Here is a 22,554-nt window from a genome sequence, read left to right as displayed (position 1 = left end):
GTGGCTGATGGAAACCTGTGTTAATTGTGTAGGAGTAATTTTCTATGATCTTTGAGTCATATGTTCTATGTTCTTCAAGAGACGGGAATACCAGATCACCTGACCTGCCTCTTGATAAATCTGTATGCCCGTCAAGAAGCAAAAGTTAGAACTGGACATGGAACAACAAACTGGTTCCAAATAGGGAAAGGAGTACAACAAGGTTGTATACTGTCACCCTGCTTATTTAACTTATATGCAGAGTACATCACGAGAAATGCTGGGCTGGATGAATGAAGCCCAAGCTAGGATGAACATTTCCAGGAGAAATATCAACAACCTCAGATATGCAGGTGACCCTACCCTTATGGCAGAAAATGAAGAAGAACTACAGAGTCTTTTTTTGAAAGTGAAAGAGGAGAGTGAACAAGTTGGGTTAAAACTCAACCCTCAAAAAACAAAGATCATGGCATCTGGTCCCATCACTTCATGGGAAATAGATGGATAAACAGTGGAAACAGTGGCAGACTTTATTTTTTCGGCTCCAAAATCACTGCAGATGGTGACTACAGCCATGATATAAAAAGACACTTGCTCTTTGGAAGAAAAGTTATGACCAACCTAGACAATTTATTAAAAAGCAGAGACATTCCTTTGCCAACAAAGTCAATCTAGTCAAAGCTATGTTTTCTCCAGTAGTCACGTATGGATGTGAGAGTTGGACTGTGAAGAAAGCTGAGTGCCGAAGAACTGATGCTTTTGAACTGTGGTGCTGGAGAAGACTCTTGAGAGTCTCTTGGACTGCAAGGAGATCCAACCAGTCCATCCTAAAGGAGATCAGTCCTGAATATTCATTGGAAGGACTGATGTTGAAACTGAAACTCCAATACTTTGGCCATCTGATGTGAAGAGCTGACTCATTTGAAAATACCCTGCTGCTGAGACAGTCATTTCCTAAGCAGGTTGATAAGAAGTCTAGGGGTCCCCAAGAAGAGAGGGGTCTGGAATTCTTAAGGTGGAAGAAAGGACAAACCCTTTTCCTTCTACAATCTTTAGGATTATATAACACTAATGTATCTTGCTTGAGTATAGTCTCTGGATTAAACCTTCTGGCTAATCCTGTTATCTTAAAATGTAACTTATGGAAGTAGGTCTGGTGAGGTCTTTACAACATCCAGACATTCTTTGGATTCATTGGAGAGTATATAACTCCATTGCTAACACTAGCAAGGGGGTACTCTTTCTATCCCCTTCTGATGTCTATGGCAGAAGCTTTTTCTATCTCCTTTATACTTTAATAAAACTTTATTACACAAAAGCTATGAGTGATCAAGCCTCGTCTCTGGCCCCAGATTGAATTCTTCTCCTCCAGAGGCCAAGAATCTCGGCGCCTTTTCGAGGTTCAGCAACAAACTTTCATCTTGGTGGCTCATCCAGGATTCTTCAGGACAAGGTAAGGATGCTTGGAGCTCTAGTTCTTTGTTTTCCTAGCGAACACGTTTTCTGCTGTACTTTACTAACTCTACGGTGTGCTTGCGTGAATGAATGAAACGTCCTGTGTGAAGCAAGTGAGGAGCCCTGCTCTGGTGTTTCCACAGTGACCTCATACAGCTTATGGCAGAAACCTGTCGGAGGTTTATACTAACCTGCCAATGCCAAGAGGTATCCAATGTCTCCTTCAGGGACCAACCAGAAATGGGCAAAGTGTGTGGACCAAACTCTCCTTTCTTGGTCAAACTTTTCAGTCTCTTTGACCATTTCATAACTCCTTGGAAATTAGAAGTACTAACCTAATCTGTCAGATCATAGACTTTCAAGGGACTTGTGATCTATGCTGTTACTGTGTGCTATGACTTAGTTCCCAAATTTGGACTGGTAGTCAGGAAGCGCCTAGCCTCACTAGGCATGGAAAGTTCAGAAGATAGATGGAGATCTAGCTACAAGAGCATCTCTGAGGTTAAAGGTTACTCAGATTGGAACTGCAATGTTTCTTTTTTTCTTTCCCCTTTGGTAACACTGGCTCTTAGGGACCAGAGAGGCTCTTATACTAGTGTGGTGATGCTTGGAAGAAACATCTCAGTTTTATGCTTATATTGGTCTTGTTGTGGTCAGGAATATACTCAGGGTCATGCACAGGCACTCAGGTGATGAATGTTTCCCCCAGTGGTCTAGCCTGGGAGGCATTCCGGAAGGTTACTCTGATCTCACCCTGGATGGCATCAGAGGCAAGCAAGGTTTTAATGGTGAGGAGCTGGACGTCAGTCAGGGATGCCATCAGGTCTACTCCTGGTGCATCTCCACCCTGTCTTGGTGGTAGAACCAGGAGGGACGAGTAGGTCACCTGTGTCAGTAAGGGACAGACTAAGTCCAACCAGAAAAGGAAAGCTTTGGTGTAAAGTATGTCTATACTCCCATCTAGAGCAGGGATGGGCACCTCTGGTAGAAAGAGGACACTGGTTGCTTTTTTTCTCTCTTACAGATGGGAGCTAACAATTACAGCTTCACACCTTTGAACTGTATCCTGAAAAACTGGGATAGATTCGATCCCCAGGGCTTAAAGAAGACACACCTGATCTTCCTATGTGATACAGCATGGCCGTGGTACCCACTGGAGGATGGAGAATGGTGGCCAGTTGAAGGGTCTCTTAAGTATAATACAGTTTTACAATTAGACTGGTTCTGTAGAAAACAAGGGAAATGGGTAGAAGTAACATATGTGTTGCCCTTTTTCTCTCTGCAAAATATGCCAGACTTATGTCCTAAGGGTACAGATTTGGGTGTGACACCTTCAGCTCCCTCCTGTCCTACTTTGCTAGAAGATATGGAGGACAGGAGACAAAGAAATAAAGAAAAGCAGGTTTCTCCAATCTATCCCTGGGATCATATGTGCAGAGCAGCCAGAGAGACTAAGGAACAGCCACACAAGCTGTTGCCTCTTCATGAAGCACCCATTAGGAGAAATGATCAGTCTATGAGAGTTAATAAGCCTTTTTCTTATCAAGAAATACAAATAATCAAGGAGGATCTGGGAGACCATTTAGAGGACCCAGAAAAATATATTAGAACTTTTAAAGGTGTTACTCTGCTTTATGACCTTACTTGGAAAGATATGATGTATATCTTGGGACAAATGCTGACTCCCAAGTCAAAAACTCGAGTTTTGGGAAAAGCAGTTGCTTATGGAGATGAGTGGTTTGGTAATGAATCAGTAGGGAAGAGGGAGGACGAGATAACCGCCTTCCCCACTGGGAATCAGGCGGTTCCAATTACAGAACCAGACTGGAACTACAACACAGCTAAAGGGATCAGAGTCATTCTGTCAGATGTATTCTTGAAGGATTCAGGCAGGTGTGTACTAAGCCTTTAACTATGGCAAATTGTAAACATAGAACAGGAGGAGAAGGAAGCTCCTGGTAAATTCCTAGATAGACTGAGAGAAGCCCTTTGCAGATTCACTGAGATTGATCCAAAAGAGGGAAAAGTTATCTTAAAAGATAGATTTCTCACTCAGTCAGCTCCAGATATCTGTGGTAAGCTATTAAAACGGATCTATCAATCGAATCAGTCTTTAGATAATCTGTTACAACTGGCTCAGACAGTCTATCATGGTAGGAAATATGAGGAAAAGAAAGGCAGAAAAAGACGAACAGGCAGAACCCTTCAAAATGGCTGTGAAAACCATTCTTAAACAGCCTGAGAAAAATGACCAGAGGGACCCAGGTGAAAAGAGATGGGCTTGCAATAACTGTGGAAAGGAGGGGCACCTCAAGCAGGATAGCCCTCAGGCATCTAAGCCACCCCCAGCTCCATGTCCGGTCTGCAAAGGACCACACTGGAAAAGAAACTGCACCCAGAGGCATAGGTTTCAGGGGTCAGACTCTCAAGACAATCAGGATTGAAGGTGTTCAGGGATCCCCACACAAGCTCCTGTCCTAATTACACCTGAGGAGCCCTGGGTATTAATAACTGTGGAGGCCAATCCGTTGATTTCCTTTTAGATACTGGGGCAACTTACTCTGTGCTTACTGAAGCCCCTGTCCCACTTTCTTCCTGATCTGCTTCCATAATAGGACTGTCCGGACGAGCCAAAAGAGCGGCCTGATCATATATGTGAGCCTACTTCTGCTGACTCCAAAAATCCTGAGTCTGCCATTTGATCCTCAGGATAATCCCTTCCTGTCCTGGGCTCACTCCTACGCTGCATTCCATAATCAGTCTAACTGTTGGGTCTATGGAGTGCTCCCCTCTTCATCAGTGGAAGGCTTTCCATGGTGGACATCTCCACTTTGATGGAAAGTCTTTCTCCAAGTCTGCAAATACCTTCAACAACAATTGCATGTGATGACTCTTCTTAAACTGATGACATCTAACAACCTTAAGATGGACTGATATAACAATGGACATAATGTGACTTTTCATTTTGATTTTAACTTGGTTTAATGACTATTTTGCCTTATGTCTGTAACTGTATAATGGGGTTTTCTAACCGTCTAAAAGCTTTTAAGTTACAAATGGTTGTCCAAACTCCCATGAGTGTCACAGCCTCCTCCAACTATTACTTGAGCCCCCTTGGTCAGAGACCCTCAATATGAGGGCTAGGAGAATATGTTGCCTCAACAATTTAGGGACCATGCCCCTAAACAGCAGGAAGTAGTTATGGAATGAAAATGACACCCCTTTCTCTTGGCAACATAATTCTCCTAAAAGAAAAGGGGTGAATGAGAGAGACATTTCCTAGGCAGGTTGATAAGAAGTCTAGGGGTCCCCAAGAAGAGAGGCGTCTGTAATTCTTAAGGAGGAAGAAAGGACAAACCTTTTTTCTTCTACATTCCTTAGGATTATATAACAATAATGTATCCTACCTAAGGACAATCTCTGGATTAAACCTTCTGGCTAATCCTGTTATTTTAAAATGTAAATTATAGGAGTAGGTCTGTGAGATCTTTACAACTTCCAGACATTCTTTGGATTCATTGGAGAGTATATAACTCCATTGCTAACACTAGCAAGGGAGTACTCTTTCTACCCCCTTCTAACATCTATGTCAGAAGCTTTTTCTATCTCCTTTATACTTTAATAAAACTTTATTACACAAAAGCTATGAGCGATCAAGCCTCGTCTCTGGCCCCGGATTGAATTCTTCTCCTCCAGTGGCCAAGAATCCTGGTGTATTTTTGAGGTTCAGCAACAAACTTTCACTGCTGGGAAAGATTGAGGGCAAGAGGAGAAGGGGACGGCAGAGGATGAGATGGGTGGATGGTATCACTGACTCAACGGACATGAATTAGGGTAAAATTTGTGAATTGGTGATGGACAGGGAGGTCTGGTGTGCTGCAGTCCATAGGGTCGTAAAGAGTCGGACACGAGTGGGTGACTGAACTGACTGAGTGCCCTGTAGCTGTAGTCTGCTGTGGCTGGTTACTCATAGTTTAACTCATGTTGTGAGTGGAGAGGCCTTGGATCTTCTAACCCAACATTAGTTTTACATTTATTTGAAAAGGATTGTTCAACTATGTTTCATTTTTAAGACAAATAGCCAATTTTTGAAACCTTGAGCTTTTAAGTTAGCTACTGAGAGTTCTGATTATTTTGATTATTTCTTAGAAATAGTCATATTAAATAAAAACATATAGTGTACTTCTAATGCTAAATTCAAATTGCATTGTAGGTTACTCACTCATATTCCTTCTACCATTATTGGCAGTTTATATAATTTAAGTATGAAGCATTATAGATTTAAATACATTTCTAATAAAATTTCTAAATTCTAATAAATTAACGCTTTTGATCCTTTAAAAACACTAATAAAGTAGCAACTTTAAATGTCTAAATCTTAATATAGCTTTCAGATACCAAGTTTTGCCTCTGTGTTTGAATATTTGTAAATGAAGAAGACTGAGCATTAGAAAGTGATATCTGTGCATCACTTGGTCACATAGATTTCACTAGAACGTGTATAAAGCATATATTTGAAGCTCCCATCTGTCAAAAGAAATAACAAAACAACAAACTGAAAACTAAAAAATGAAGTAGGAGACCTTTGTATTAATAGCATTGACTTGAACTGATGTCCATTTGTCCATGCACATGACTCATATGTGTTAAACTAGAATATATATATATATATATATATATATATATATATATATATATATAATTTTACATAATGTCAGAGAAACTACAAAATTGTGCCTTTAAAGCTTTCTTTTAATGGAATGCACATGACTAGAAATATGACCTCTCCTTTTATCCCTGAAAAACATTAAAAAAAAAAAACAAAACAACACAGACCTTTAAGGAAGATTGGTTTAAAATGGTGAAGTAGAAGGATGTGCGCTCACCTCCTCCAACAAGAGCACCAAAATCTCAACTAGATGTTGAACAGCCATCCACAGGAGGGCAGTGGAACCCACCCCAAAGAAATATCTCAAGTCCAAAGACAAAGAAGAAACTGCAATGTGATGGTAGGAGGAATGCAATGAAGATAAAACAATCCCTATACCTGCCAGGTGAGTGACCCTCAAACTGGAGAACAATAGTACCAAAGAAATTTCCCACTGTTGTAAATGTTCTGAGCCCCATGTCAGGATTCCCAACCCAGGGATCCTGTAAAGGGACTACGAATCTTCAGGGAATCTGACTTTGAAGGGCAGTTGGGTTTAATTTTGTGTATGAAGGGCATACACAAAATCTGTCTGTACCAAAACTGAAGGGGAAGGAGAAATGACCCCATAGGAGAACTGAAGTTGATTGCCATTTCCTTCTCTAGGGGATCTTCCCGACCCAGGGATCAAACCCAGTCTCCCATACTGCAGGCAGACTCTTTACCATCTGAGCCACCAGGGAAGCCCCCATATTAGACAAAATAGACTTTAAAATAAAGACTGTTATAAGAAAAAAGGCTTCTGCATAATAATCAAAAGATAAATCAAGGAAGAGGATATAGCAATTGTAAATATATATACACCAAACATAGGAGCACCTCAATATGTAAGGTAAATACTAACAACAATACAGGGAGAACTCAAAAGTAGCACAGTAGTAGTGGGGGACTTTAGCACCTCATTTTCATCAATTGACAGATCAACAAGGCAGGAAATTAATAAGGAAACAGGTTTTAAATTACACATAAGATCAAATGAACTTAATTCATATTTATAGAGCTTTCCATCCCAAAGCAGCAGAATACACATTCTTCCCAAGTGCACACAGAACATTCTCTAGGATTGAACACACACTTGGCCAAAAGGTGAGCCACTGCAATTTTAAGAAAACTGAAATGATATCAAGCATATTTTCTGAACAACATGCTTTGGGATTAGAAATAAGCTACAAGAACAAAACTATAAGGGCTTCCTTGGTGGTGCAGCTGGTAAAGAACCCACTTGCTAAGAACCCACCCATCAGACACAGGAGACACAGGTTCCATCCCTGGGTTGGGAAGATCCCCTGGAGGAGGTAATGGCAATCTGCGCCAGTATTCTTGACTGCAAAATTCCATGGACAGAGGAGCCTGGAAGGCTGCAATCCATGGAGTCTCAATGAGTTATACATAGCTGAACGACTGAACACAAAACTATGAAAAACACAAATACAATGCAGCAAAACAATATGTTCCTAAACAACCAATGGATCATTGAAGAAATCTAGTTCAGTTCAGTTCAATCACTCAGTTGTGCCCGACTCTTTGACACCCCATGGACTGCAGCACGCCAGGCCTCCCTGTCCATAACCAATATCCAGAGTTTACTCAAATTCATGTCCATTAAGTTGGTGATGCCATTCAACCATCTCATCATCTGTCATCCACTTCTCCAGCCTTCACTCTTTCCCAACATCAGGGTCTTTTCAAATGAGTCCACTGTTTGCATCAGGTGGCCAAAGTACTGGAGTTTCAGCTTAAGCATCAGCCCTTCCAATGAATATTCAGGACTGAGTTCCTTTAGGTTGGCTCTCTTTTCAGTCCAAGGGACTCTCAAGAGTCTTCTCCAACACTACAGTTAAAAAGCATCAATTCTTCAGTGCTCAGCTTTCTTTGAAGTCCAAATTTCACAATCATACATGACTACTGGAAAAACCATAACTTTGACTAGATGGAACTTTGTCGGCAAAGCAATGTCTCTGTTTTTTAATATGCTGTCTAGTTTGGTCATAACTTTTCTTCCAAGGAACAAGCATCTTTTAATTCCATGGCTTCAGTCACCATCTGCAGTGATTTTGGAGCCCAAAAATTAAAGTCTGTCACTGTTTCCCCATATATTTGCCATGAAGTGAGGGACAAGATGCCATGATCTCAGTTTTCTTTATGTTGAGTTTTAAGCCAACTTTTTCACTCTTCTCTTTCACTTTCATCAAGAGGCTGTTTAGTTCTTCTTTGCATTCTGCCATGAGTGTGGTGTCATCTGCATATTTGAGGTTAGTGCTATTTCTCCTGGCAATCTTGATTCCATCTTGTACTTCATTCAGTCCAACAAATCACAAAACATGAAGAGATAAATGAAAATGAAAGCACAATGGTTCAAAACTTATGGGAGGCAGCAAAAGCAGCAGGAAGTTTTGGGGAATAAACTCTTACCTCAAGAAAACAGAAAAAAAAATATCAAATAAATGACCTAACCTTAATCTAAAACAACTAGAGAAAGAAGAAAAAGCAAAACCTGAAGTTAGGAGAAGGAAAAAATACCATAAATATCTGAACAGAAATTAATTAAACAGAGACAAAGAGAGTAATCATAAAGATCAATGAAACTAAAAGATTGTTCTTTGAAAATATAAAAAAAAAAAATGATAAACCTTTAGCCAGACTCATCAAGAAAAAAAGAGATAGGGCTCAAGTCAATGAATTAGAAATTAAACAGGAAAAGTTAGAACAGACACCACAGAATTACATAGGATTATAAGAGACTACTTTGAGCAACTGTATGTCAAAAAAATAGACAATCTGGAAGATACAGACACATTCTTGTAAAGGTACAGTCTCCAAGGACTGAACCAGGAAGAAATAGAAAATTAAAAAAAAAAAAAAAAGAAATTCAAGCACTGAAATTATTTTTATTTTTTTTAATTTTGATTAAACATACACACACACACACACACACACACACACACCCAACAACAAAAACAACAACTCCCAGCATACAAAAATCCAGGATCTAGTGGCGTCACAGGCAAAGTTTATCATTTAGAAAAGGCTTTACACCTATCTTTCTAAAACTGTTCCAAAAATAGCAGAGGAATGACAAGTTCCAAACTCATTCTATGATACCACCATCACTCTGAGAACAACACCAAACAAAGATACTACAAAAAGTAAAATTATGCGGCAATATCACTCATGAACATACATGCCAAAGTACTCAACAAAATATTAGGAATCTGAATCCAACAATACACTGAAAAAATCTTATACCATGATCAAATGGGATTCATCCCAAGAATGCAAGGATTTTTCAATATATGCACGTCAATCAATATGATATATCACAACAAAAATTTGGAGAATAAAACACCATATGAATGTTTCAATAATGTAGAAAAAGCTTTAGACAAAATTAAACACCCATATATGATAAAACTCTCCAGAAAGTGGGCATAGAGGGAACATATGTTAACATAATAAAGGCCATATGTGAAAAAATCTACAGCTAATATCATACTCAATGGTGAAAAGTTGAAAACCCTTCATCTAAGATAATGAAAGGAACAAGAAACGTATGTCCCCTCTCATCACTTTTGTTCCCCCATTTTATTCACTTAAAAATATATATATGAGGAAATTAGCTTTACAGTTGTGGGATGGCTTCTGCCATACAACAGTGCAAATCAACCATAATTACACATATATCACCTCCCTCATTCTGGCCACTTTTATTCAACATAGTTTGGGAAGTCATAGCTATTTTCAATCAGAGAAAAAAAAGAAATAAATTGGAAAATAAGAAGTTAGATTGTCACTGTTTTCAGATGACATGATACTATACATAGAAGACCCTAAAGATAATACCAGAAAACTACTAAAGCTTAATGAGGTTGGTAAAGTTGCAAGTTACAAAATCAATACCCAGAAATCTATTGCATTTCTATATACTAACAACAAATGATAAGAAAGAGAAACTGAAGAAACAATTCAATTTGCCACTGCATCAAAAAGAATAAAATACCCAAGAATAAATATACCTAAGGAGACAAAAAAAATCTGTCCTCTGAAAACTATAAGACCCTGATGAAAGAAATCAAAGAAGACACAAACAGATGGGAAGAAATACAATGATCATGGATTGGAAGAATCAATATTGTCAAAATGATTATACTAACTGAGGCAATATTTAGCTTCAGTGCAATCCCTATCAAATTCAGTCAATTTAGTTCAGTCGCTCATTTGCGTCTGACTCTTTGTGACCCCATAAATCGCTGCATGCCATGCCTCCCTGTCCATCAAAAACTCCCAGAGTTTACTCAAACTCACGTCCATCGAGTTGGTGACGCCATCCAGCCATCTGATCCTCTGTCGTCCCCTTCTCCTGCTGCCCCCAGTCCCTCCAAGCATCAGGGTCTTTTCCAATGAGTCAACTCTTCTCATGAGGTGGCCAAAGTATTGGAGTTTCAGCATCAGCATCAGTCCTTCCAATGAATATTCAGGACTGATTTCCTTTAGGGTGGACTGGATGGATCTCCTAGCAGTCCAAGGGACTCAAGAGTCTTCTCCAACATCACAGTTTAAAAGCATCAATTTTTAGGCGTTCAGTTAATTCACAGTCCAACTCTCACATCCATACATGACCACTGGAAAAACCGTAGCCTTGACTAGACGGACCTTTGTTGGCCAAGTAATGTCTCTGTTTTTTAATATGCTATCAAGGTTGGCCATCACTTTCCTTCCAAGGAGTAAGTGTCTTTTAATTTCATGGCTGCAATTACCATCTGCAGTGATTTTGGAGCCCCAAAAAATAAAGCCTAAGACTGTTTCCACTGTTTCCCCATCTATTTCCCATGAAGTGATGGGACCAGATGCCATAATCTTGCTCTATTCCAGATACTATGACAAACGTCCATAAACTGGTGGCTTATAAACAAAAGAAAATTATTCCTCACAGTTTTAGAGTCCGGGAAGTCCAATATCAAGGTGTTGGCAGAATCAGTGTCTACTGAGAACCTGGCTACTGATTCATAGATTACCATCTTATCACTGCCCCCTCACACGGTGGAAGGAGTAAAGTTCTTTCGGGTCGTTTTAATAATGGCACCAAATCTCATTCATAAGAACTTTGCCCTCAGGACCTAACACAGTTCAAAGGCCCCACCTGTTAATACCACCACATTAGAGATTAGGATTTCAACATATCAATTTTTTATGACACAAGCATACAATCTGTTGTACCAAGATAACAGGATTTTAGTTTGTAATATCAAGTGATCTGTTTTATTCTTGTAACACTAGTTATTAAAAAAAAAGATTGCAAATGAGAAGGAGAAATGAATAATTTATTAAAGGCAATTTATATCAATGACTGTATATAGTCCAAAGATAAAACAGGTATGCTCAGAGGTAGCTTCTAAATTTATAAAGAACTAAAATCCTTTCTGCTTTATAAGCAAGAAAAATAATTATCCCAGAAGCAGTTGTAAATGGTTAGCAGAAACACAACCAAAAAATCAACAATTGACATTTAAAAAGCAGAAGTATCACCAAAGTGGCAAGAGCACATTTGAATTGGAAAGCTTTTAAATAGTGCCTTCTATTTGCATCATTAATACAATACATTATCTTATCAGATACCACATGTAGCCACTACTAATGCTGCTTCTTTTCTGAAGATAACTAAACAGAAATAATGTGGCTTTGTTAAAGAACTTTGAAGTCTCTGCTTGATAGCATATAGTATATGGTGCTTGCTCAATAAATATAATTTTGCAAATCTAGAACATATACAGATTTTAGTGTAAAGTATCATATTTTGAGAAATATATTCATATTCTACTGCTTGAGATTGTTTAATTTAGCAATTGTATAATTGTTTAATTTGTGTAGCAAATTACCACAAACTTAACAGCTTAAAACAACACTCATCTATTAGTCTACAGTTCTCAAGATCGTAAGTCTAGTAGAGTGTGATTGGAGCTTCTGTGCCTAAGGGATCACAGAGTTGAAAACAATCTGTTGGTCAGACTGGCTTCTTATATGAGGGCTCTGGAGGGAGATCCACTTCCAAGCTTATTCTGATTTGAAAGAATTCAGTTCCTTGTGACTCTAAGACGAATATTCCTTTTTCTTGCTGGTTGCCAACCAAGGACTTCACTCAAGTCTTTAATGCTGTTCACATTTCTTTTTACAGAGGCCCCTCCATCTTAAAACTAGAAACAGGTTGTTGAATCTCAATAAAGAAAGACAATGCCAAAGAATGCTCAAACTACCAGACAATTGCACTCATCTCACACGCTAGTAAAGTAATGCTCAAAATTCTCCAAGCCAGGCCTCAGCAATACATGAACCATGAACTTCCAGATGTTCAAGCTGGTGTTAGAAAAGGCAGAGGAACCAGAGATCAAATTGCCAACATCCTCTGGATCATCAAAAATGCAAGAGAGTTCCAGAGAAACATTTATTTCTGCTTTATTGACTATGACAAAGCCTTTGACTTTGTGGACAACAATAAACTGTGGAAAATTCTGAAAGAGATGGGGATACCAGACCACCTGACCTGCCTCTTGAGAAACCTATATGCAGGTCAGGAAGCAACAGTTAGAACTGGACATGGAACAACAGATTGGTTCCAAATAGGAAAAGGAGTTATGTCAAGGCTGTATATTGTCACCCTGCTTATTTAACTTATATGCAGAATGCATCATGAGAAATGCTGGGATGGAAGAAGCACAAGCTGGAATCAAGATGGCTGGGAGAAGTATCAATAACCTCAGATATGCAGATGACACCACCCTTATGGCAGAAAGTGAAGAGGAACTAAAAAGCCTCTTGATGAAAGTGAAAGAGGAGAGTGAAAAAGTTGGCTTAAAGCTCAACATTCAGAAAACTAAGATCATGGTATCTGGTCCCATCACTTCATGGCAAATAGATGGGGAAACAGTGGAAATAGTGTCAGACTTTATTTTTGGGGGCTCCAAAATCACTGTAGATGGTGATTGTAGCCATGAAATTAAAAGACAGTCACTCCTTGGAAAGAAAGTTATGACCAACCTAGATAGCATATCAAAAAGCAGAGACATTACTTTGCCAACAAAGGTCCATCTAGTCAAGGCTATGGTTTTTTCAGTGGTCATGTATGGATGTAAGACTTGGACTGTGAAGAAAGCTGAGCTCCTAAGAATTGATGCTTTTGATCTGTGGTGTTGGAGAAGACTCTTGAGAGACTTTTGGACTGCAAGGAGATCCAACCAGTTCATCTTAAAGGAGATCAGTCCTGGGTGTTCATTGGAAGGACTGATGCTAAAGCTGAAATTCCAGTACTTTGGCCACCTCGTGCGAAGAGTTGACTCACTGGAAAAGATCCTGATGCTGGGAGGGGTTGGGTGCAGGAGGAGAAGGAGACAACAGAGGATGAGATAGCTGGATGGCATCACCGACCCGATGGGCATGAGTTTGAGTAAGCTCCAGGGGGTTGGTGATGGACAGGGAGGCCTGGCGTGCTGATTCATGTGGTCGCAAAGAGTCTGACACGACTGAACGACTGAACCGAACTGAACTGAATATGTTAAATGTTTCTTTTCCTTCACCACCAGCCTAATAAATCTCTCTTTTTTTAAGAGCTCATGTGATTTTATTAGGCCCCCAGATTATCCAGGATAATCTCCTTAAAGACAACTAAGTCATAAAATATAACATAATTATGGAAGTGATATATCATCACCTTCACAGGTTCTGAGTATTAAGCTAGGCCATCCTAGGCAGGTCATTTTGGAAATTATACTAAAAATATGAAGGCATATAGAAATTTTATAGAAACATTTTGCAAAAGAACTCTTTATAAAATAAGAAAATTTAGACCTATATTTCAAGAAAATATATTTGCAAAAACATGGAAAGAAATATAATATGTCTCTGAGGTTCAACTTCAAATGGTGGGATGTGGAGATTCACTGTTTGGATACCCCATTGCAACAGAATTCAATTTCCTGAGTCAAAGCTAACATGCTGCTTTCTCTAATCCCCTGCAGTAGTAGGCAAGTTTGGGCTTTTCCCAAAAGAGATAGTGAGAAAAGTGACAACACTACAAACAGAAAATGAATTATGTTTAAGAGTAATTCTGTATATTAAGACAGTGTTCATGACAAACAGTATGAAAAGGGAAGTTTGATCAGAATAAACAGCAGTCTCTTAATCAAGGGTAAGAACACACACACACACACACACACACACACACACACACACACACTGCAATATTGATACATATTTATCTGAGAACCATTCTGTGGATGGAGGGAAGTGGACTATATTATCTCTAAGGTATGAAAAGTCTCTTTCAACTTCCATAATTTGTATCTTTGGACAAATAGAAAACATTTCAATGAATATGCAATATTTAAATACATTATTTTCAATTTTCTGTTAGCCATGAAACATAAGTTATAACAAATTGAGTATGTAAACAAGATTGCAGAGACAATTTTTAAAATTACTAAGGGAACAAAATATTTAACATCACTCCTATGTATATCACTCATGGTGTACAAAACAGGTTAACATAACCTATACATGCTAATCCTATAATAGCTTGATATATTGTTTATTTTCTATATCAGTCCTTCACTTTACTCAGGCCTCTGTACAAATATCAGCTTCCCATAGAGGTTTTTATCTGTTTGCTTATCTACAAATATGATCAATTTCATTATTTACTCAGCTTATATTTACTGTATACCACCTATCACTATCTGACACAATATTACATATTAATTTTGTTATTATTTGACTTCTCCACTAAAACATAAGATCCAAGAGGCTGGGGAATTGATGTTTTCTGATCCCAATGTATCAAAAAAGAGGCAGGCATATAGTAAGTAATTATTAATACTCCCAATTTCTTGTTGAATGAATAATATAAATAAAATAAATATATAGATATTTATATTTTATACACCTATACACATATATGTAGATATCTTGTTTATAAAAAATTTAGATTAACCTCACATTTTTCTAAGAGTTCAAATTTGTGAAAATATAAAATTTATATTTGCTGTAGAAAATTATCAGGTGATAATTTCATGTCAGTTTATAAGAGTTTCAATAAACTCCAAAACAAGCACCAATCAAAAATGTTATCTCTCTACTTCCTGTTGACAAGATTTACATACTTAATATTGATATAAATATTTTTGTCTTATTTTTATGTAACTAGTAGTCTAATTACTTATGATTTAATTATACTTAAAATATTTTTGAATTTACAGATGAAATAGCTTTCTTTGTGAAATTCAGTTCAGTTCAATCATTCAGTCGTGTCTGACTCTTTGCGACTCCATGAATTGCAGCATGCCAGGCCTCCCTGTCCATCACCAACCCCTGGAGCTTACTCAAACTCATGCCCATTGAGTCGGTGATGCCATCCAGCTATCTCATCCTCTGTTGTCTCCTTCTCCTCCTGCACCCAACCCCTCCCAGCATCAGGGTCTTTTCCAGTGAGTCAACTCTTCGCACGAGGTGGCCAAAGTACTGGAATTTCAGCTTTAGCATCAGTCCTTCCAATGAACACCCAGGACTGATCTCCTTTAAGATGAACTGGTTGGATCTCCTTGCAGTCCAAAAGTCTCTCAAGAGTCTTCTCCAACACCACAGATCAAAAGCATCAATTCTTTGGCGCTCAGCTTATTAGGGCATATCAATCTCCTCAAGAAATGACATGAGTATACTCTATGTAAAATGCAAGTGTTTATACTACAAACAAAACAAAAAACTGTACCTTCTATAGCGTTGTCTATACATCAAACCAGGAAATTGTAACCTGCAAAACAATATACCATCCTTGACAGCTTGACAGCTTGATTTTGATGCAAAGGCTGGTTTACCATTTTATGTGTTTTTCAAAAGATAGTCAGATAATTGGAATTGCTATTGGATTAGCTTTGTTCTACTTTTAGTTTGGTTGACATAACATGTTATTGCACTTGAATTCTCCAAACACCTGAGCTATGATACCAGTGAGTGTGTTAGCAACTCATTATTGTTAATACATATATTAATGAATTTTTTCAGTCATCAAACTGCAACAGGGAATACAGGATAGGTGCAGTATAAAATAAGGAGAACTTAAAGACCTAAGTTTGCACAAAGCAAAAGCACAACACATTTCTTACAACAACCATATGTTTCATTGTAAGTAGCAATAATGTCCTGACATTACTAGGCTATATTCTTGATACTAGACTTTTACCTTTCCTGAACCTGTTTTTAATGCAAACGACTAATAATATGAAGGGAAAAGTGTACAAATTAGTAACTTACAATGAAATATAAATTATGAAGCCTTGATTTCTCATGAATTACAACAATTCTATAGAAACTGATGAAGTTTTCTCTTTTTTCTCACTTTCTGCCCAGGCTGTCGTTTAGGATTAAGGGTGAACATACAATATTGTGGCGGCAAAAATATTTCTAAACTCATCTTGACAGCCAGTAGTATTCCAGAGACACTAGGGACAGAAAATACTTAACTACATTTTTAGACTCTGCATGTAAATAAAATTCATCAGTTTAAACAACAGAGATATACATATTAGGAAGTAAAGAATCATTTTGGTGCAAACACAGCATAATACTCCACAAACCATGAATGATGAGCTGCATATTTCCAGCCTACAAGCATTTTCCAGTTGACTGTAGAATCCATTAAAATAACTCTTCTGGAGAGAACAAGATGGTGGAGGAGCAGAGGATTACAATTCTCTCCACAGATACATCAGAAATACACCTTCAAATACAGAAGTGCATACAGAACACCAGCTGAGAGTGGACAGGAGGACCTGACCAGTGGAAAAGAATATATAGAACCACACAAAACTTGGTAGGATGAAGGAACTGGGGGATGGGGAACAGTGTTAGTAGGACTGGACCTACCCTCGGTGAGTGGAGGAACTGAAGAAGGTGTCCAATTCCTATAGTGGGGCAATTGTCTGAGTCAGAAGAGAAACATTTAAGGCTGACAGTGAAACAGCTGATCTGTGGCAGCCTAAACGGAATGAAAATCAGACAGTCCTTGCCACAGCCATATGTACCCTGGACAGGGATGCAGTTCCCCTACAAGGTGCAGTGGCTGGGAGCTGGAGCATAGGGATTGTGGAGCAATTCCAGGGCAAGGACTGCTGTTGACTGTGTAGAGACGAACCGAGGGGATGTGAGGGAGGAGATTGTGGTGAGAAATGCCTGTGGAGGAAAGCCAGGTGGCCATGGAAGAAAAGTGATACTGCTGAGTCACATGCAGGGGGTGGAGCCATCACCATAGCCTCTCTCTCCCCACACACCAGCATCAGCTGCTGAACAATAGAGAGGCTGGCCCATTAAGCACCTGACTCATGGAATTACAGAGCATGTGCCTGACATGCCAAACAACAGAAAAGAACCCCAGGGAAGGGAGCCTTCTAAGTGCCTGAATGGGCAGAGCTAAGGATAAATACTAGCCAAAGAGGTCTTCTGATCGCCAGCTATAAGATACTCAAAAAAAGACTCTGATAGGGCCATGACTCCTGCCATAGAGGCAGTTTGTGTCCCTGAACACTTGGCACCGCCAGGGTCCCTTTAAGCCAAGCAGCTGCACCACCTTCATGCTCAGCTCTCATTGGGGCAGAGCTGCCACAGGCAAAAAAAAAAAAAAAAAAATCTTGTGTTCATGCATGCAGGGTCGCTTTGGTCCTGTCCGACTCTTTGTGACCCTGTAGACTGTGTCCTACCAGGCTTCTCTGTCAGAGAGGAGGTTCCCCAGGCAAGAATACTGCAGCATATTGGCCAATACTGGTTGCCATATCCTTCTAGAGCACTATATTTCCTGTTGTCCTAGCCGCCAACCCCCCTTATTACCTGCTGCTGCCAGAAGCCCTGCGACCCAAACAGCTGCACCACTTCCACACCTGGCCCTCCAGGGCAGCCACAGGAGCTAAACCCCAGTGGACAACCCACATGCAGAGGTGGAAATAAAACCACAATTGAAATCCAGGGGCAGTGTGGCTAAGGAAGAAGACTCAAACCTTCCCACCAGCTGCACAAGCTGTAGATTAAATCCACACGATCAGCTAAGCAGACTCTGTGTCTATGGAATATGTAAAAGACCTTTGAGAGCTCCCACAAAAGAAAACGCACTAGCTCCAACAGCTGTGGACATTTGAGGCAAGAACACACAGTAGTATGACCAGATTAAAATATGAACAGCACCCACAGCAGGTCCAGATATCAGTACAGTATTGGAAGACATCCTAGGGAGCTAAGGTGGACTGTGATTCCCAGAAGTAGGAAAGGACTCTGACAGCAGAAACTCAAGAAAAACATTTCTTCTTTTTTTTTTTTTTTTTTGACTTGTTTTGTAGATTCTTTGGATTTTTTTTTTTCTTTTTCCTTTTTTCCGCCCTCTGTTGTAGTTGGCAATTTTATTGGCACTAAGAAATCCAATTAAGCTTTTGAGCTTTTTTTTTTTCCCTCAGTCACATTTTTTTTTATCATTTTCATAAGCCTCTGCCTCAATGTTGTGCTTTTGTAGTTCTGTGGAGTTTTTCTCTTTTATTTCTTTTCTCTTTTTTTTTTAATTTTAATTTTTAATACATATTGTTATTTTTTCTACATTTTTTCCTTTGTTTTTTTTTTCTTACTGTTCTTTTTCCCTTGCAATTAATTTTTAACATATATGTTTTTATCTGCCTCTATTTAACTTTGCATATCTATTTTTTCTTACTTTTCTTTATCTTCCCTCTCAACATATTTGTTAGCTTTATTTTCATTGTTTTATTCCCCAATTGGCATCTTGCTTCAGTTTTGTTTTCCAGTTTGTGCTTTAATTAGTTTTGTTCTGGTCAATATAATTTTTAGTTTTCTTTGTTCGCTGGGTCAATTTTTGCTGGACTGTTTTGATTTTGCTTATGGGTGTCTATGTATATGTGCATATTCAGTCACACTTTCTATTGTTGTTATAAACCACTGCCTGTACATTGGGCTTTTGCAGTTCTCTGGAGTTTTACATTTATCCCCCCTCTCTTCTTTTTTCTTCCATTTTTATTTTTTTTATAATTTTAATTTGTAATTTTTTAAACCTATTATATTTTTTCTACATTTATTTCTTCATTTACCTTTCCTACTCTTCTTTTGCCCTTGCAGTTAATATTTAATGTACATAAATCTTCTTCATCTATCTCTATTTAACTTTGCATATCTATTCTTTCTTTCTTTTCCTGTAAACATATTTGTTAGTTTTGTTTTCATTGCTTTATTCCCCACTTGGCGACTTTCTTTAGTTTTGCTCTCCAGTTTGTGCTTAAATTAGTTTTGTTCTTAACTCATAAATATAATTGTTAATCAATTTACTGTACTTTATTTTTGTTGGACTGTTTTCACTTTGCTCATGGGTATATATGTATATTCCATTATTTTAAGTATTATTTACCTTATTTTGTAACTTCCATTTGTCTGGGGCTCATCTTTGGTTTCTCGTTTTGGAATATTTTATTTACTCTTCCTTATTGCCATAACAAACCACTTGTGGAATCCTAGTTCCTGACCAGAGGTCAAACCCTGCACCTTTCAAGTGGGAGCACTGACTCCAAGACCATAAACTACCAGAGAACTAACCCTAGGGAGTATCAAATAGCGAGAACACATACAAAGGAAACCACTTGAATACAAGACCTGGCATCACCAGTAGCACCCTGGGCAGGACGCCTCATCTAAACAACAAACAAAACAAAAATATAAACTCAATCACCAGCAAACAGGAGTACCAACTCACTCAGTCTTGCCCATCAGAGGAAAAACAAACAAACAAATAAAACCTCAGCACAAATCTCACCCTATACAAAGCTCACACAAACCACTGAACCAACATTTGAGGGCCAAAGCCAAAAGGAAGAAATAATTCAACCTTCTTCAAGGAAAGAATTCAACTTTCTATGAAGTCTGGGAAAAGGAGACCTCAAACACAATAACTTAAAAAAAAAAAAAAAAAAAAAAAAAAAAAAAACAGAGAAATACTGGAAAAATGAAGAAACAAACTAGAAACAGAGAAGTCCAAATAAATGAAGAGGAAGTAGAAAATTACTTGAAAAATAATTCAGAATAGTGATAGTAAAGATGATCCAAAACCTTGATATCAAAATGGAGAAAATGCAAGAATCAATTAACAAAGACCTAGAAGAATTAAAGGATAAGCTTACAGAGACAAACAACACAATTACTGAAATTAAAAATACTCTAAAAGGAATCAGTAGCAGAATATCTGAAGCAGAAGAATGAATCAGTGAGCTGGAAGTTAAAATGGTGGAAATAAATTCTGAAGAGCAGAATAAAGTAAAAAGAATGAAAAGAGCTGAGGACAGTCTCAGAGACCTCTGGGACCATATGAAATGCATCAACATTCGAATTATAGGGGTCCCAGATGAAGAGAAAAAGAAAGGGTATGAGGAAATATTTGAAGAGATTTTAATTAAAAATTTCCCTAACATGGAAAAGGAAAGAACCAATCAATTCCAAGAGGCATAAAGAGTCCAATACAGTATAAACCCAAAGAGAAACATGCTAAGACACATACCAATCAAACTAACAAAGATTAAGAACAAAGAATGAATATTATAAGCAGCAAGGGAGAAGCAACAAGTAGCATACAAGGGAAACCCCATACACTTAACAGCTGATCTTTCAGCAGAAACTCTGCAGGCCAGATGGGAATGGGAGGATATATTTAAATTATTGAAAGGGAAACACCTACAACCAAGATTACGATACCCAACAAGGATCTCATTCAAAATTGATGGAGAAATAAAAAGCTTTTCAGACAAGCAAAAGTTAAGAGGATTCAGTACCACCAAACCAGCCTTAAAACAAATGTTAAACGGATTTATATAGTCAAGAAATACAACAGAAGAAAAAAGATCTACAAAATCAACCCCTCAAAATGATAAAATGTGAATGGGAAGATATATATCAATAATTATTTTAAATGTAAATGGATTACTGGAGTAGCAATCCTCATATTAGACAAAATAAACCTTAAAATAAAGAAGATTGCAAGAGAGAAGGAAGGACACTACATAATGATCAAGATATCTGTCCAAGAGGAAGACATAGCAATTGCAAATATCTGTTCACCCAACATAGGAACAGCTCAATACATAAGACAAACACTAATAGACATAAAAGGAGAAATTGATAGCAACATAATGATAGTAGGAGACTTTAGCATCCCACTCATACCAATGGACAGATCATCAAAACAGTAAATTAATACGGAAACACAAGTTTTAAATGATACGCTGGATGAGATGGATCTCATTGATATCTTCAGGACATTCCATCCAAATGCAGAAGAATGCAACTTTTTCTCAAGTACACATGGAACATTCTCCAGGATATATCACATCTTGGGTCACAAATCAAATATTAGCAAATTAAAGAAAATTGAATTTGTATCGAGCATCTTCTCTGATCACAATTATATTCTATCAATTACAAGAAAAAAAAAACTGTAAGAAATGAGGACACATTGAGATTAAACAACACATTTATAAACAACCAACAGATTGTTGAAGAAATAAAAAAGGAAATACAAAAATTCTAGAAGCAAATGACAATGAAAACATGACAACTCAAAACCTATGGGATGCAGCAAAAACATTTATAAGAGGGAAGTTTATAGCAATACAATCCTACCACAAGAAACAAGAAAATCATCGAGTAGACAACCTAAATTTAAACCTAAAGCAACTTGAAAAAGAAGAAGAAAAAAAAATTAGTAGAAGGAAAGAGATCATAAATATCTGAGCAGAAATTGATGAAAAAAAAAAATGAAAGAAACATTAGTAAACATTAATAAAATAAAACTGGTTCTTTGAGAAGATAAACAAAATTGACAAACCCTTAGCCAGATTCATCAAGACAAAAGAGAAAAGAATCAAAACAACAAAATTAGCAATGAAAAGGGAGAGGTTATAGCAGACAATGCAGAAATACAAAGGATTATAAAAGACTATTATGAATAACTATATAGCAATAAAATAGGTAACCTGGAAGAAATAGACAGATTCTGAGAAAAGTTTGATCTTCCAAGACTGAACCAGGAAGAAATAGAAATGATGAACAACCCAATTACAAGTACTGAAATTGAAGCTGTGATCAAAAATCTCCCAAAAAACAAAGGCCCAGGACCAGATGGCTTCACAGGAGAATTCTATCAAACTTTTAGAGAAGAGCTAATGCCTATCCTTCTAAAGCTCTTTCAAAAAATTGCAGAGGAAGGAACACTTCTAAACTCACTCTATGAGGCCACCATCACCCTGATACCAAAACCAGAAAAAGACAACACACAAAAAAAGAAAACTACAGTCCAATATTACTGATGAACATAGATGCAAAAATCCTCAATGTAATTTTAG

Source organism: Cervus canadensis, chromosome X (genome assembly GCF_019320065.1).
Source record: "Cervus canadensis isolate Bull #8, Minnesota chromosome X, ASM1932006v1, whole genome shotgun sequence".
Taxonomy (NCBI): Eukaryota; Metazoa; Chordata; class Mammalia; order Artiodactyla; family Cervidae; genus Cervus; species Cervus canadensis.
The sequence above is the reverse complement of the archived record's forward strand: the minus strand, read 5'-3'. Positions refer to the sequence as shown.